This window comes from Aotus nancymaae, unplaced genomic scaffold (genome assembly GCF_030222135.1).
Source record: "Aotus nancymaae isolate 86718 unplaced genomic scaffold, 86718_ANA_hifiasm-v0.15.2.pri h1tg000062l, whole genome shotgun sequence".
Lineage (NCBI taxonomy): Eukaryota > Metazoa > Chordata > Mammalia > Primates > Aotidae > Aotus > Aotus nancymaae.
The window spans coordinates 27,823,835-27,840,128 of record NW_026988476.1 but is presented as its reverse complement, the minus strand read 5'-3'; positions in this window follow the sequence as shown (position 1 = coordinate 27,840,128).

Genomic DNA, 16,294 nt, shown 5'->3' with positions numbered 1-16,294 from the left:
TGAGACTTTGCTGAAGTTGCTTATCAGTTTCAGGAGATTTTGGGCTGAGACAATGGGGTCTTCTAGATATACAATCATGTCATCTGCAAATAGAGACAATTTGACTTCCTCCTTTCCTATTTGAATACCCTTTATTTCTTTTTCTTGCCTGATTGCTCTGGCTAGAACTTCCAGTACTCTATTGAATGGGAGTGGTGAGAGAGGGCATCCTTGTCTAGTGCCAGATTTCAAAGGGAATACTTCCAGTTTTTGCCCATTCAGTATGATATTGGCTGTTGGTTTGTTGTAAATAGCTTTTATTATTTTGAGATATGTTCCATCAATACCTAGCTTATTGAGGGTTTTTAGCATAAAGGGCTGTTGAATTTTGTCAAAGGCCTTCTCTGCATCAATTGAGATACTCATGTGGTTTTTGTCTTTGGTTCTGTTTATGTGGTGGATTATGTTTATAGACTCGCGTATGTTGAACCAGCCTTGCATCCCTGGGATTATTCCTACTTGATCATGGTGGATAAGCTTTTTGATGTGCTATTGCAATTGGCTTGCCAGTATTTTATTGAAGATTTTTGCATCTATGTTCATCATGGATATTGACCTGAAGTTTTCTTTTCTTGTTGAGTCTCTGCCGGGTTTTGGTAACAGGATGATGTTGGTCTCATAAAATGATTTGGGAAGGATTCCCTCTTTTTGGGTTATTTGGAATAGTTTCAGAAGGAATGGTACCAGCTCCTCTTTGTATGTGTGGTAGAATTCAGCTGTGAACCCATCTGGACCTGGGCTTTTTTTGGGTGGTAGACTCTTAATTGCTACCTCGACTTCAGACCTTGTTATTGGCCTATTCAGGGTTTCGACTTCTTCCTGGTTTAGTCTTGGGAGGAGACAAGTGTCCAGGAATTTATCCATTTCTTCCAGGTTTTCTAGTTTATGTGCATAGAGTTGTTTGTAATAATCTCTGATGATGGTTTGAATTTCTGTGGAATCTGTGGTGATATCCCCTTTATCGTTTTTTATTGCATCTATTTGGTTATTCTCTCTTTTCCTTTTTATTAATCTGGCTAGTGGTCTGTCTATTTTGTTGATGTTTTCGAAAAACAAGCTCCTGGATTTATTGATTTTTTGAAGGGTTTTTTGTGTGTCTATCTCCTTCAGTTCTGCTCTGATCTTAGTTATTTCTTGTCTTCTGCTAAGTTTTGAGTTTTTTTGATCTTGCTCCTCTAGCTCTTTCAATTTTGATGATAGGGTGTCAATTTTAGATCTCTCCTTGCTTCTCATGTGGGCACTTATTGCTATATATTTTCCTCTAGAGACTGCTTTAAATGTGTCCCAGAGATTCTGGTATGTTGTGTCTTCATTCTCGTTGGTTTCGAAGAACATCTTTATTTCTGCCTTCATTTCATTGTTTATCCAGTCAACATTCAAGAGCCAGTTGTTCAGTTTCCATGAAGCTGTGCAGTTCTGGGTTGCTTTCTGAATTCTGAGTTCTAACTTGATTGCACTGTGGTCTGAGAGACTGTTTGTTATGATTTCCATTCTTTTGCATTTGCTGAGGAGTGATTTACTTCCAATTATGTGGTCAATTTTAGAGTAGGTGTGTTGTGGTGCTGAGAAGAATGTATATTCTGTGGATTTGGGGTGGAGAGTTCTGTAAATGTCTATTAGGTTTGCTTGTTCCAGGTCTGAGTTCAAGTCCTGGATATCCTTGTTAATTTTCTGTCTGGTTGATCTAATATTGACAATGGTGTGTTAAAGTCTCCCACTATTATTGTGTGGGAGTCTAAGTCTCTTTGTAAGTCATTAAGAACTTGCCTTATGTATCTGGGTGCTCCTGTATTGGGTGCATATATATTTAGGATCGTTAGCTCTTCTTGTTGCATTGATCCTTTCACCATTATGTAATGTCCTTCTTTGTCTCTTGATCTTTGTTGCTTTAAAGTCTATTTTATCAGAGATGAGAATTGCAACTCCTGCTTTTTTTTGCTCTCCATTTGCTTGGTAAATCTTCCTCCATTCCTTTATTTTGAGCCTTTGTGTATCCTTGCATGTGAGATGGGTTTCCTGGATACAGCACACTGATGGGTTTTGGCTTTTTATCCAATTTGCCAGTCTGTGTCTTTTGATTGGGGCATTTAGTCCATTTACATTTAGGGTTAATATTGTTATGTGTGAATTTGATACTTCCATTTTGATGCTAGCCGGCTGTTTTGCCCGTTAGTTGATTCAGATTCTTCATTGTGTTGATGTTCTTTACCCTTTGATATTTTTTTGGAGCGGCTGGTACTGGTTGTTCCTTTCTATCTGTAGTGTTTCTTTCAGGATCTCTTGTAAAGCAGGCCTGGTGGTGATGAAATCTGTGAGTACTTGCTTGTTCACAAAGGATTTTATTTTTCCTCCACTTATGAAGCTTAGTTTGGCTGGATATGAAATTCTGGGTTGAAAGTTCTTTTCTTTAAGGATGTTGAATATTGGCCCCCACTCTCTTCTGATTTGTAGGGTTTCTGCTGAGAGATCTGCTGTGAGTCTGATGGGCTTCCCTTTGTGGGTAACCCGACCTTTCTCTCTGGCTGCCCTTAGCCGTTTCTCCTTCATTTCAACCCTGGTGAATCTGACAATTATGTGCCTTGGAGTTGCTCTTCTAGAGGAATATCTTTGTGGTGTTCTCTGTATTTCCTGGGCTTGAATGTTGGCCTACCTTGCTAGGTTGGGGAAGTTTTTCTGGATAATATCCTGAGGAGTATTTTCCAGCTGGGATTCATTCTCTTCGTCACATTCAGGTACACCTATCAAACGTAGATTAGGTCTTTTCACATAGTCCCATATTTCTTGGAGACTTTGTTCATTCCTTTTTACCCTTTTTTCTCAAATCTTGCCTTCTCAATTTATTTCATTGAGTTGATCTTCGACCTTTGATATCGTTTCTTCTGCTTGGTCAATTCGGCTGTTGAAACTTGTGCCTGCTTCGCTAAGTTCTCGTGTTGTGTTTTCCAGCTCCATCAATTCACTTATATTCCTCTCTAAGTTGTCCATTCTTGTTAGCATTTCATCAAATCTTTTTTCAAGATTCTTCGTTTCTTTGCATTGTGTTAGAGCATGTTCTTTTAGGTCACAGAAGTTTCTTATTATCCACCTTCTGAAGTCTGATTCTGTCATTTCATCACACTCATTCTCCATCCAGCCTTGTTCCCTTGCTGGTGAGGAGTTGTGCTCCGTTGTAGGAGGAGAGGTGTTCTGGTTTCAGGTGTTTTCATCCTTTTTGCACTGGTTTCTTCCCATCTTTGTGGATTTATCCACCTGTCATCTTTGTAATTGCTGACTTTCTAATTGGGTCTCTGATTTGATGTCAGTTTGTTGATGATGAAGTTATTTCTCTTTCTTAGTTTTCCTTCTAACAGTCTGGCCCCTCTGCTATAGGACTGCTGAGGTCCACTCCAGGCCCTGCTTGCCTGGGGATCACCTGCAGCAGCTGCAGAACAGTAAGGGTTGCTACCAGTTTCTTCTTCTGCTACCTTTGTCCCAGAAGGATGCCCACCAAACGTCAGTCTGATCTCTTCTTTATGAGGTGACTCTTTGGATATACTTGGGTCAGGAAGCTGCTTGAGGAGACAATCTGTCCTTTATAGGAGCTCAAGTGCTGAGCTGTCAGCTCCGTTGTTCATTCAGAGCTGCTGGGCAGGTACGTTTAAGTCTGCTGCAGCAGAACTCACAACCCCCCCTTTTTTCCCCCCAGGTGCTCTGTCCCAGGGAGTTAGGGCTTTATTTATGAGTTTCTGTTGTGCTGCTGCCTTTTTTTCAGGGCTGCCCTGCCCAGCAAGGAGGCAGCCTAGTCACTGTCTGCCTGTAGAGGCTTTGCTGAGCTGCTGTGGGCTCTGCCCAGCTGCCATGTAACTTCCCTGCAGTCCTGTTTATATGGGTGTAGTTAGAACTGCCTCAGCAATGGTGACCAACCTCTGTAATGGTGGACTCTCTCTGTAATGGCGGGTTGCCTTGGCAATGGCCGGCTGCCTCAGCAATGGCGGACTACCTCCGTAGTGGTGGAGTACCTCGGTAATGGCGGATGCTCCTCCCCCACAGAGCTGGACTGTCCCGGGTTCAGCTGTGCTTGCTGTGAAACTCTCAACCTAGAGCGTTTCCAATTGCTGTTTTTTTTTTTTTTTTTTTTTTTTTTTTGTGGGAGTGGGACCAGCTGAGCCTGATCACCTGGCTCCCTGCCTCAGAGCCTTTTTTTTTAGTTGAACGGTCAACTCTCTCCCAGGTGTTGCAGTTACCTGTTGAAAAGGCACCGGGATTTGTGTGATTTACCTTGCAGTGACCCACTGCGTCAGCTGAAACAGGGGCACTGAGATTTGCGGCGTTTTTTTGCCCAGGAATCTCCTGGCTTGGCTCCCTGTTTCAGTCCCTTTTAATCAGATGAATGGGCAACTCTGCCTTCCCAGAGCTCCAATTGCCAGCTTAAAAGGGCACCCAGACCAGCGTATTTTGTATGGAGAACCGCCATGCCGGGGCACCGGCAAAACAGCTGCACCAGCCAAAACAGCCACGCTGGCGACCCATGGGGCTCCTCTGCCTGGGAATCTCCTGGTCTGTGGGCAATAAAAATCCATCTGGAAATGCGGCGTCCACTCACCCTCTGTGCTTTCACTGGGAGCTGCAATCCTGAGCTGCTCCTAATTGGCCATCTTGGATCCAGGGGCCCTCAGCCATCTTGGATCTGGGGGACCTGTTGTTTCTTAAAGAAGGTAAATAGATCTTCCATGAAGGAATGACACAGAACATTTGACTCCAGTGACTTGTCTTTGATAACCAGTATTAATGAATTAATCAATTAATTTTGGAAATATCTGTGTAGTGCCTACTCTGTGCCTGGCATTATACTAGACATTGGGAATACAATAGAGAACAACAAAAAACAATGGGACTTTCCTGTGGTGTTTATAGTCTAGAGAGGGAAACAGAAAAATGAGGACTTTCTTGATGAAGCAGCTTCTTGGTTGAGATGTGAAAGTAATGTCCTAGACAAGGCAGGGGGCAAAGAGTTGAGGGAGAGAGTGTTCCAGATAGAGGAACAGAGCAGCATGTGTAAAAATCCAGAAGTGAGAAAGTGCATAGCTTTTTCAGAGATCTCAAAGGAGTTCATTGAAGATGTTAGAATAAGGGGAGTAGTCACAGAGTTGAAGCTGGAGATGTTGACTGGGACCAAAGTCTGCAGTCAGTGACTAGAGGGGTGGGATTCATGCTAAGAGCCCGGTTGAGCCATTCAGTTGTTTAAAGCAGAGATTAGTTTTTGAGAAAGTGGGTTGGCTATGGCTAGAAAAACAAATTAGAAAAAAATAGGAAACGATCAGATAGAAAGCTGTGTGGTAATCCAGATTAAAAGAAGGGTCATGTCAGCCTACAGAATGGGAGAAAATATTTGTAAACTATGCATCTGACAAAGGTCTAATATGCAGACTCTATGAGGAACTTAAACAAATCAATAAGCAAAAAGCAAACAACACCATTAAAAATGGGCAAAGGACATGAACAGACATTTCTCAAAAGAAGATGTACACACGGCCAACAAGTATATGAAAAAATGCTCAACATCACCAATCATTAGAAAAATGCAAATATAAAACCACAATGAGATACTATCTCACACCAGTCAGAGTGGTTATTATTAAAAAGTCAAATGGCTGGGCATAGTGCCTCATGCCTACACCTTGAATGGCTGAGGAGGGAGGATCACCTGAGGTCAGGAGTTTGAGACCAGTCTGGCCAACATGGTGAAACCCCAGCTCTACTAAAAATACAAAAATTAGCCAGGCATGGTGGCACATGCCTGTAATCCCAGCTACTTAGGAGGCGGAGACAGAAGAATTGCTTGAACCCAGGAGGCAGAGGTTGCAGTCAGCTGAGTTTGTTCTGCTGCACTCCAACCTGGATGACAGAGTAGGACTCCGCCTAAAAAAATATAAAATAAAAAAGGTAAAAAGTAACAGATGCCAGCAAGGTTGTAGGGAAAATGGAATACTTATATACTACTGGTGGGAATGTAAATTAGTTAAACCACTGTTTAAAGCAATTTGGCAATTTGTCAAAGAACTTAAAATAGAACTACCATTTGACCAAGCAATCTCATTACTGGGTAAATACTCAAAGGAACATAAATTGTTCTATCATAAAGACACATGCATGTGTATGTTCATTGCAACAGTATTCACAATAGCAGACATGGAATAAACCTAGATGCCCATCAGTGGTGGAGTGGATAATAAAAATGTGCTACATCTGTACCATGGAATACCACAGAGCCATCAAAAAGAACAAGATGAAGTCTTTTGCAGCAACATGGATGGAAGCTATTAAGCAAATTAACACAGGTACATAAATCCAAATACTGCATGTTCTTACTTACAAATGGGAGCTAAATACTGAATACACATGGACACAAAGAAGATAACAATAGATATTAGAGCCTACTTGAAAGTAGAGGCCAGGAGGAGGGTGAGAATTGAAAAACTACCTATCAGGTACTGGGCTCATGACCTGGGTGACAAAATTATCTGTACCTCGAACCCATGTGATATTCAGTTTATTCAAATAACCAACCTGCATATGTACCTAGTGAACCAAAAATACAAATTAGAAAGAAGAGAAAAAATATGGGTCACCTGACCTTGGGTAATGGAGCTGAAAAAGGAGAGAAAAAGACCTATCGGAAACTATCTACAGGATTTGCTACTATTTACCAGTTCCTCATCTGGGAGAATCAATGTTTACAGAGATTTCCCTGAAGAATAGGTAGCCCACTAGTCTCTAAATCTGGGTTTCAGATTAGTTAAGAATAGGGGGGCCCTGATCTGAAGTGCATATACTTTGTGTATATCCAATGTTGCTGCTGTATTTAATTGTGAATTGAAATTTTAGATGAAAGTTTATGAAAATTTAAAAATTTTTCTTCACTTAGTAAGCAAAAATATGCATTTCTCAAAATCCATTCTCAAGATTGTAACATGAACACCACCAACTTCTTCCATCTTAAGCTCAATAGTAATGTTTCTGTTTTTATAAGAAGTAACTTATTTTCACCTAGTAATTCTGTAATTTTTATATGGCAGAATCTTTGAGTATTCGGTTGCAAATAGATCTTCTAAAAATATAAATGTGGTTATATTGGGTTAGTCTTTTTCTGAGTCACAGAAATAACTCCCTCACTCTCTCATTTTTTTTCAACAGTCAGGTTTTGTATTATATACAAGGAATATGAATTTAAAAGATTTATTCGTGTCCCTAAGAAACTAGAAATACAGCAGAGATGGAAGGCAATCAGGTCTTCACTCTGTTGTATGATAAATGCCCCCACAAAGGGTAACCGCAAAGGGTAAGTTAGAATGCCGTAAGTTTACAGGTTTCCTTTTCATCTTGGTTGTGGGAAGAGCCCTGCTGTGTGAAACTTACTGCATTGCTTTGTTCTATGTCTGACTGTACCAACATTATGCAGACCCAGCATGTGTGGGTGTCTGAATCCTTCCTCCCCATTTTGAACTCAAAAGGTTTGGAATTACATGTCATGCAAAAGGCTGCAGTTTCTATTCAGACCAAATCTCATCGTTGCAGGTAAACTTTTAATGCCAGATTTTGCTTAATGAAGTATTTCCACATTGCTTCTGTTAACCCATGGTTGGAAGATTGCTTTGCTAATCTAGAATCAAGGAATTCTATTAAATGGCACATTCTTCAGAAAGGGCATTCTCATCTAGTCTCCGATCAATCTGCTTAACAACATTGACATTGATTTACATTAGTTGGATGTAGTAGAAGCCAAGGATGGTCACAATTGTTTGCAGCAATCTCATCACGAGGCAGAATCCATTACTCCAACTAATCAATCTGAGTTAGCCTGCAGCTTACTTTGGCCAATAGAATATGACAGAAGTAAGTTCTGAGTCTAGGCCTTAAGAGGCTTTGCATACTTGACTCTCACTTGGAATTTTGCTGCTGTCATGAACAAGCCTGGACTATACTGCTGGATCATGAGATATGTGGCCTAGTTATTCCAGTCTCCTATCCACTGGACACGTTAAAGAGCCCATCCTAGACTATTCAGTCCCCAGCTGATCTACCTGCTGACCACAAATGCATAGGCAAGTGCAGCCAGGATCAACCAAGACTGCCCAGATTAGTAGAACCATACAGGTGACTAATAGTTCATGTAAAGTAAGATGTGGTTGTTCTTTTAAGCCACCGAGGTTTGGAGTTGTTTGGTATGTAGTAAAAGCTAGACAGTAACTCTACTATTCTGACATTACTGCCGTGGTAAGGAAGTCCTAGTGGACTTCAGAGCAGAGTAGGATGAAGGAAGGAAGGAAATTGGAGAAAAAGAAAGAAGAGTAACATGTGCTCATCACCTTTGCATGCCCAGCTGATGATTTCTTTACCTGAATCAGTGTTGAAACAAGTAAACAAGTCTCCTAAATATTTCAGTAGGAGATTACATATAAAGAGGAGATTCCAATCTCTGAATTAATTATAATTTACAAAAGATTTGTCAAATTGAGCCCAAGTTAAAATGTTGACAATGTCAACTCCATAATAAGAAAATATATAATTCCATCCATTTACTCTTATCTAAAGGCACCATGAAATCTTTTATTTATTTATTCCACTGCCTCTTTCAAAAGATGAGGAGTAACAGTTGACAGATTGGGTAAATAATCAGTTACTGATTACACCAGAAATAAAACACACAGACTTTGGAAAATAGACATCGTCTTCGATTTCAATTAAACAGAACCCTTGATGGGCATTCCTTCTGTCTGCCAAGCCGAGGACTCAGCCAGAGAAAGATAGAAAGAAGGAGAAGAAGAGAAGCACATGGTCTGATTTGGAAGGGTGGTGGCGAGGGATGGGAATATGGGTAGATTTGATCTGATTGCACGTAAGGAGCAGTCAGAAAGCCACAGAGCAGAAGGTGGCATTGCACAGGGTCAGGGAAAAGATGATCCACTGAGAGTGAGAAGGGCTGCCAGAGACTCATCAAAGGGCCTTTGTACCATCTGTTTAGCCCTCTAGCCTCCGTTTCCTCCTTTGTAAACTTTGCACTGGGCAAGTTATCACATTTCAGGTCCTGCGACAAGTCAGCCTACCTTGAGTGCTTGTGCCTTGCTCCTGCTTTGAGAAAGTGATCCTAGGCTTCTGATGAAAACTTTTGTTTGTTACAATAATTTCTTCAATCTTTAATGTGTTTTGATTGCCTAGTATGTGACAGGTACTCTGAGAAGCAGTGGTCATACCATGATGAACAAAATGCAGTCATTGCCTTTGAGGAACTTAAGTATGCATTGTTGAGAAGATCACACAGCAGGGAAAGAGCTATTTCAGAGCAAATGCCTAGCCCCTCCAGGAAGGAGGATGGGGTTATCAGAGAAGGATTCCCAGAGGAGAAAATCCTTTTGAAATAGCCGAGGAGGAATAGTACTAATCAGATGAAGATGCACTTGTGGGGACTATCCAAGCATGGATGTTCCTATCACTTGGTTCTACTATATAGAAGCAAGTAATACTTATGTCCAAGTAACTGTGTACTTAGAGCCCTTTATTAGGTTAAGAATGTAAAAATTTTCGGACTACTTTGAGATTTTACACAACTTTTTTATGTACTCGTTGTCATGGAGCTCTGTTTTATTATTTATGAGAACATGGAAAGACAGAAGAATTAGAGACCTTTAGTCAGACTTCATCACATTCTGTGGAAAGGAGATAATTGCAATTACTGAAAAGATGAATGTGCAGGCAGGCAGCACACTCCAGCACGTTGCAGATAAAACAAGCCATGCTGGAGAATAAAGAACTGGAAAAGGGTTTCAGGGTTTGTCATGCGTGTGTGTGTGTGTATTCATTTTAATATTAGTAAATTATATTTCAGAATACTTGGAAAATGGAAGACTACTCATAATCTCACTCCTCTCACCATCATTTTTTGAATTTTGAATATGTTAACAATCTATTTTTCCCCTGCATTAAAAAATGTATAGTTGAATTAGATGTCTGTATACGATCTAGAATTCTGATTTTTTTCACCACTTTATATTAGAACATAGGATTTTCCTCATCACTCCATAGTCTTCATAGAAATAGCCATAATTTTAGTATCTAAAGAATATTCTATCCAATGGATATGTTATGATTTACTAAACCATTTTTCTACTTTGGGGACATTTGAGTTGATTACATTATTTTATTATTACCAATGATGCTATGATGAATATCTGGGTGGTCATAGGAATATAGAACTAGTGGAGACTTGAAATGTTACTTAGGCTCTTTTTACCCTTGGTGTTCAGGAGAGGACTTTGTATTTTTTAACAGCGCAACTGGAGAGGTATCAGCAAGATAGACTATAATGCAATTGACCCTTCCTGGGATAATGCTATGGGGTAGCCCTGGGGACATACCAAGTACTGTTACAGATTTATGGAAAACTGGGGAGAATCAAACCCATAATTTCCACAATGGAAATATATAATTTGATGTTTCTACAGTCCATATCACTGACATGGACATTGAAAACTGTGGCTGCAGCCACTGTTTCAGCTGATGATACCCAATGCAAACATGGCCCAGGATTTCTCCACTTACCTTCCCATTCAAAATCTGGAATGGGTTCTATGATTGGCGGATCTGGGATATGTGCCAGTGACCAAGTGGGGAGACTGGGAGAATTAGCGCCTTAACCTGAGATCTTCAGAAAAGAGAGCCTGAGACAGAGACAAGGGGTTTATGTACTAGTGTATATATATATATGAGGGCATGTTACTGAGCGGACCATAGTTTAGCATTAAGACTGAGCCATCTGACTAATTGCACAATCTTGTGGGCAAGTGACTATGTAAGTGACAGCTTCTCAGGGAAGTCCATTCAGAATGGAATGGAGAATTTGTACCCTAGCTCCTGTTTCCCATGGCCACAGGTTTGCCCAGTGTTACATCTGTACCCTGCAATTTCAGGTTGTACCTGCTGGAGCCAAGCAGATACATTTTCATGTCTCAGAACCAACAAGGAAACACTGGTGCAGGAGGTTAGAGGTGCCCAGCATTGGCATGAGGTGAGGTGCTGTCAGTCTGTGTCTGTGTGAATCAATGGCAGTCCACGCAGGCTGGTCACTGAAAAGGTGAAACAAAAGAAAATGAATTGGAGCATAACAATTATTTGGTGGAATCTTTTTAGCTTCTCTCTTGAAAGGTATGCTCTTTCTGTTAAGTTAGAAGCCTCCTCTAGCATCAGCTGGGTAGTAAAAAAGAAAACAAAAAGGACAGATGTCCACTTTGGTACCTTTGTATTATTTCAAGGCATTTAAAGGGCAAGTTTTATTGATGGGAATCACAGATACTGAAAATAATGATGAAATAAAACCTTATGAATATCTTTCTTGCGGATTAATAGTTATCGAAATTAAAGACAAAGTCATTTCTGAAATTGCTTTTGGCAATAGTTGTCATTCAAGATGTGGGTATATTGAACACATATTCTGGTGTCTCCGTTTTATGGATGCATTCTAAGGAGTTTAAAATTTTCTGTTCTCTCTGATTTTCTGTCCCACTCATAATGTTTCTTTCCAACAATTTGTTTTGTCTTCTGTATGATTTATTGATGAATTACTTGAAGAACTAGTGAGCTTAGACATCCATAGTATGTCTTTGGAAAACAAGAATAAAGAGAACAAATTTTGAAAATTAAATGTACTGTCTATGGAAGGAATTAAAATTCTTTGATTACAGTTTTTAGTAACATTACTTTTTATGTATCAGAGTCATCTTGAATGTTGATGGTCATAAGGCCAGAGGAAAAAAGAGAAAACCCTTGAGTGTCTAGTATTAGCTCTGACTGAGATGATAATTGTCTTTTTCTTCACAACCAGAATTAGTCACATAGCCCCCCTATAACCACAACGGGGCAGGAAATGCAGTCCTGTGGTATGCCTAAAATGGGGGAGAACCGTGAATATCTGGCAAGCAGTGACAATGACTACCGCAGCAGGGTTGGCATTTTTAGGAGTTAATGTTACAGAAAGCCCGAGTGACAAATAATATGCAGCAGGTTTGAGGCTGCGGTGTGCATGGCATTTTTAGACATTTAAATTACAGAAAGACTTATTTGTAAAATGAATATGTAGCAGATTTGAATGTATAACCACCAACACAGCTGTTCAAAAGGGTTTAAAAAAATCTTTATTTGCTTTAAATTACTGTAAATCTTACTCTGCGTCCCCATTCCTCATAAAAATGTGGGAAATGAAATCTCAGTCTTGTTGGGGTTCCCCTGCTGCAGGGTTATGCAGTCAGGGGAGATCTTTGGCTAAGCTCAGCATCAGGGAGGTGCTCTGATCTTCAGTCCACTGGGCACTGCTGAAATGTGCTAGTCAAGCCCACATGTGATCCCTCTGGGGCTGGGGACTCTGCTGCTTCTGGAAAAGCTGGAGGCACCAGAATATTTGCTGAGGCTGGGAAGCCCAGTGGCTAATGGCCCTGCCTCCCATGGGGCATCACACTGTGATCCCTCTGAGGTCGCTCCACTTCACCAAGTAGCATCTGTGTGCCTCCCACATCTGGGGGCTAACAGCCTTTTTTCCCTTTCCCAGTCTGAAGCAAACTCTTCCTGTGCTCATGCTTCCTTAAAGGACATGAATTGCTGATCTTCAGCAGCTTCTCTTTCTGCAAAGCACTGAACTTCTGAAGCCACCTATTCCATTGGCACACAAGGCCTGCCTCACATGATCGTTGCCATGGTTGAGACCTGTAAAAGCAATAGCCACAGTGAAGTTCCGGAGAGTGTGAATGAAGAGTGAAAGTGTGAATTAACTTCAGCAATAAACAATGGACAGAGCAGGAGTGAATAAATAAATATTCAAGAAAATGAATATTTATTGTGTACCTACATGTGCCAGGCCTTCATAAGATATTTTAATATGTGATCTCACTTAACCATCACAGCAATACTGTGAAGTAGAGAGGATGAGCCCATTTTACAGTGGAGGAAACTGAAGCTCAAGGAGTTCTATGTATGCATAAAAGATAGTACTGACAGCTAATATTTATGATGCTTACTATATGCCAATCACATTATAAGATCTTTATGAATATAAACTCATTTAATTCTCATGATGGTTCCATGATACAGGTACAAGAAGTGTAATATTTCTATTTTACAGATGAGAAAATTGAGTCATGGAGATATCAGAAGATTTACTCGAGGTCACACAGCTAGAAAATGATGAGGTCAGAAATGACTTCTGGCAGTCTGGCTCCAAAGTCCATGCTTTAAACCACTGCGCTGTATTGCCAAGTACAATATAGTGCCATAGGGAGAGGGAGAAAGAGAAAGACAGAGACAGAAACATACAGAGAGATAGACAGACACACACATTGTCAGAGAGAGACAAAGACAGAAAAATAGACAAACGGAGAGAGAGGAAGAGAGACACAGGGAGAGACAGAGACAGAGAGACACAGAGAGAGAGAGAGATCATAGACAAATTCTAAAATTTGAATATATTTGTTGAAATTACTTAAAACTTTCTTCAAAGAGGTTCAATGCCTTTCCAAAGAGTTGAGCCTCAAGATTAGTCCTGGGATGCAGACTGGCACATGAGGTCAATGAAGAGTGGACTCTGCCCTGACTTCTCAGACAGACACCCAGGGTACTGGGTCCCAGCCCCTTTGAGCTGAAAGGTAAATTAGCAATGTCTGCCACTGCCTACGATTCAAAGAGAAAGGTTGTGGTCAGCATTCCAAATGGCGTGGCTGATGACTTGGCAGTTAAATACTCAAAGCAACTTCCCTGAAAATGGAATATTAAGAGCATGCTTTTTCTTCTCAGGTGCCATTTCTTTTCACCTGGTTGGCTAGAAGCCAGATGTTGTTAAACACTAATACTGTATAAATTTCTTGGGGTCAACTCTTTGTAAACAGTGCTGGTGTTTGTACAAGGTTAACATTGGCCCTTGACTGTAAAAGCTGAAATATCCTTGGCTCTCCAAGCAGCCAAGTTACTCTTAGCCCAAGGAGATAGGTACACTATATTAATTTCCCAGAGGGGAAAAAAGATCATTTCCCCTTCTTTCAGTATCTTTCAGTCTTAACTGTAAATAGGTGAATACAAAGATTAAGTGACTTGTTCCTGCCTTAAAGGGGACTAAAGCCCAGATTTTCTGATCTCTTTCTGCTAATTAGAGTACAGAAGACTAGATTCCATGGATTTTGTTTTACTAACCCTTCCAAAGTGTAAAGACTGACATGGTATTTTTAAATGATTTTATGACAGACTGCTTATCTTTGAATACAATTTATACCCAGTGATCATATTTAGTTTTAATGTTATTTCTTGGTATAGCTATTCTAGCATCAGATACAAGGACTGTAAGTGATCATCCCATAAACTACAAATGATTTGGCTTTTTTAAAAAATGAATAACATAAATAACAAATTGTATACTCAATTAGTATAAATATCTAATCTGGTTTGATCAGATGATCAAAATAAATATGGCTCTTATATCAAAACTCATCTGGAATCACAGATAGATATCCTGTGCTTGATGCATTAAAAAAATTCCTGAAAAGTTGCACACAAATTTTGTTTTATAACAAATTGAATTATAATTATAATTTATAACTACTAGGGAAACTGGCTATGTGAAGGACCATCATGATAAATCATTTTATGAATCAAATAACCACTTTCCACTTTCAATCTTCATTTATTAAATATATCTTTTCTTTATTATTATTATTTTTTTGAAACAGAGTCTCACTCGGTCACCCAGGCTGGAGTGCAGTGGCACAATCTCAGATCACTGCAAACTTCGCCTCCCGGGTTCAAGGGATTCTTCTGCCTCAGCCTCCTGAGTAGCTAGGATTACAGGAATATGCCATCATGCCTGGCTAATTTTTTGTATTTTTAGTAGAGACAGGGTTTCACCATCTTGGCCAGGCTGGTCATGAACTCTTGGCCTTGTGATCCACCCACCTCGGCCTCCCAAAGTGCTAGGATTACAGGTGTGAGCCACTGCATCTGGCCTCTTTATTCTTTTAGAATAGATTAGAGGCATACATTACAACCCACAGTTCGTAACTTTGAATATTTGGGTTTGCGAAAACTGGTAGACTAAACATGCAAAATAAAAATGCTTTAAAAATTATCCTTCCTTTAAAATAATTTCTGTAAATTGTTAATAATGTCTAAAAGGACTATTGAAAGATTAAAACATCTTTTATCATATACCCCAAAGAGTGTTGATGACTAGCAGAAATTTACCTTTGACTGTTTATCAATTTATAATTGTAGGATTTCCATTCCCTCCATTAAAAAAAAATAGTGTGTCCTAGATTATAGCACTTGCTGGCATTTACTATTTTCGTCACCCTATTACAGATGATTATAGAGAGATTTGTAAGTGCTTTGCTATTTTAAAATTTATTTCCAGGTCAGTCTGAGAATTCTTACTTTTTAAAAAATAAAACATAGACTCTTGTGGGTATGTTTACATTGTAGTATTTAAATTTATGCTGAATTTACTGTTTATGTGATGATCAGATCCAGTTAAATACATTTTCATCTACTTCTATGGAGACTTCTGAAAATAAAGCAGAAATAGGCAGAAGGCAATGACTTACACAGTAATAATTGTTATTTAGAATTTAAGTACATTAATTATGGCAAGGTAAGTTATAAACAATAGGACAAACCCACTTATTTTCAAAGTCTATGCATATATAAATATATATCTGTGTGTGTGTGTGTGTGTATATATATATATAGTTGCATTAGAAGGTTTTTGAATTGTTTCCTTATTTCTATTTTACTGAATACATATATTAATGTGCTATGGATTATGAGGGCTGTTATCTAAATATATAATATATGTAATATGGGAAAATTTATCTTTTATAGAAGCCTTAAACAAAAGGGGCATTTAAAATTAATGTGATGAACACATTTTACTATGTGCAATATATGCATTTGATAAAATTTTTGCCACAGAAATAATAAAACTAACAAAAGTATGCTGAATATTATTTCAGGTGAGGGGGGTATAAAGGCATAATGCTTTCGTTTTTGCTTTCAATGGCTGGCTCCCCATCATTGCACTAGTGTCGCCTTTTCCTTTTGTTCCTTTTGACCTTTTAGCTCTTTCCCCCTTTCCATCTTTCCTAGTCTGAAAACAGGTGTAGGAGGAAATTGGTTTCTTTATGAACTCTGCTTCCAGTCACAATAATCTCAGATTCAAGATCCCGTGCTAAGCCTCCCATTGGATGAAAAC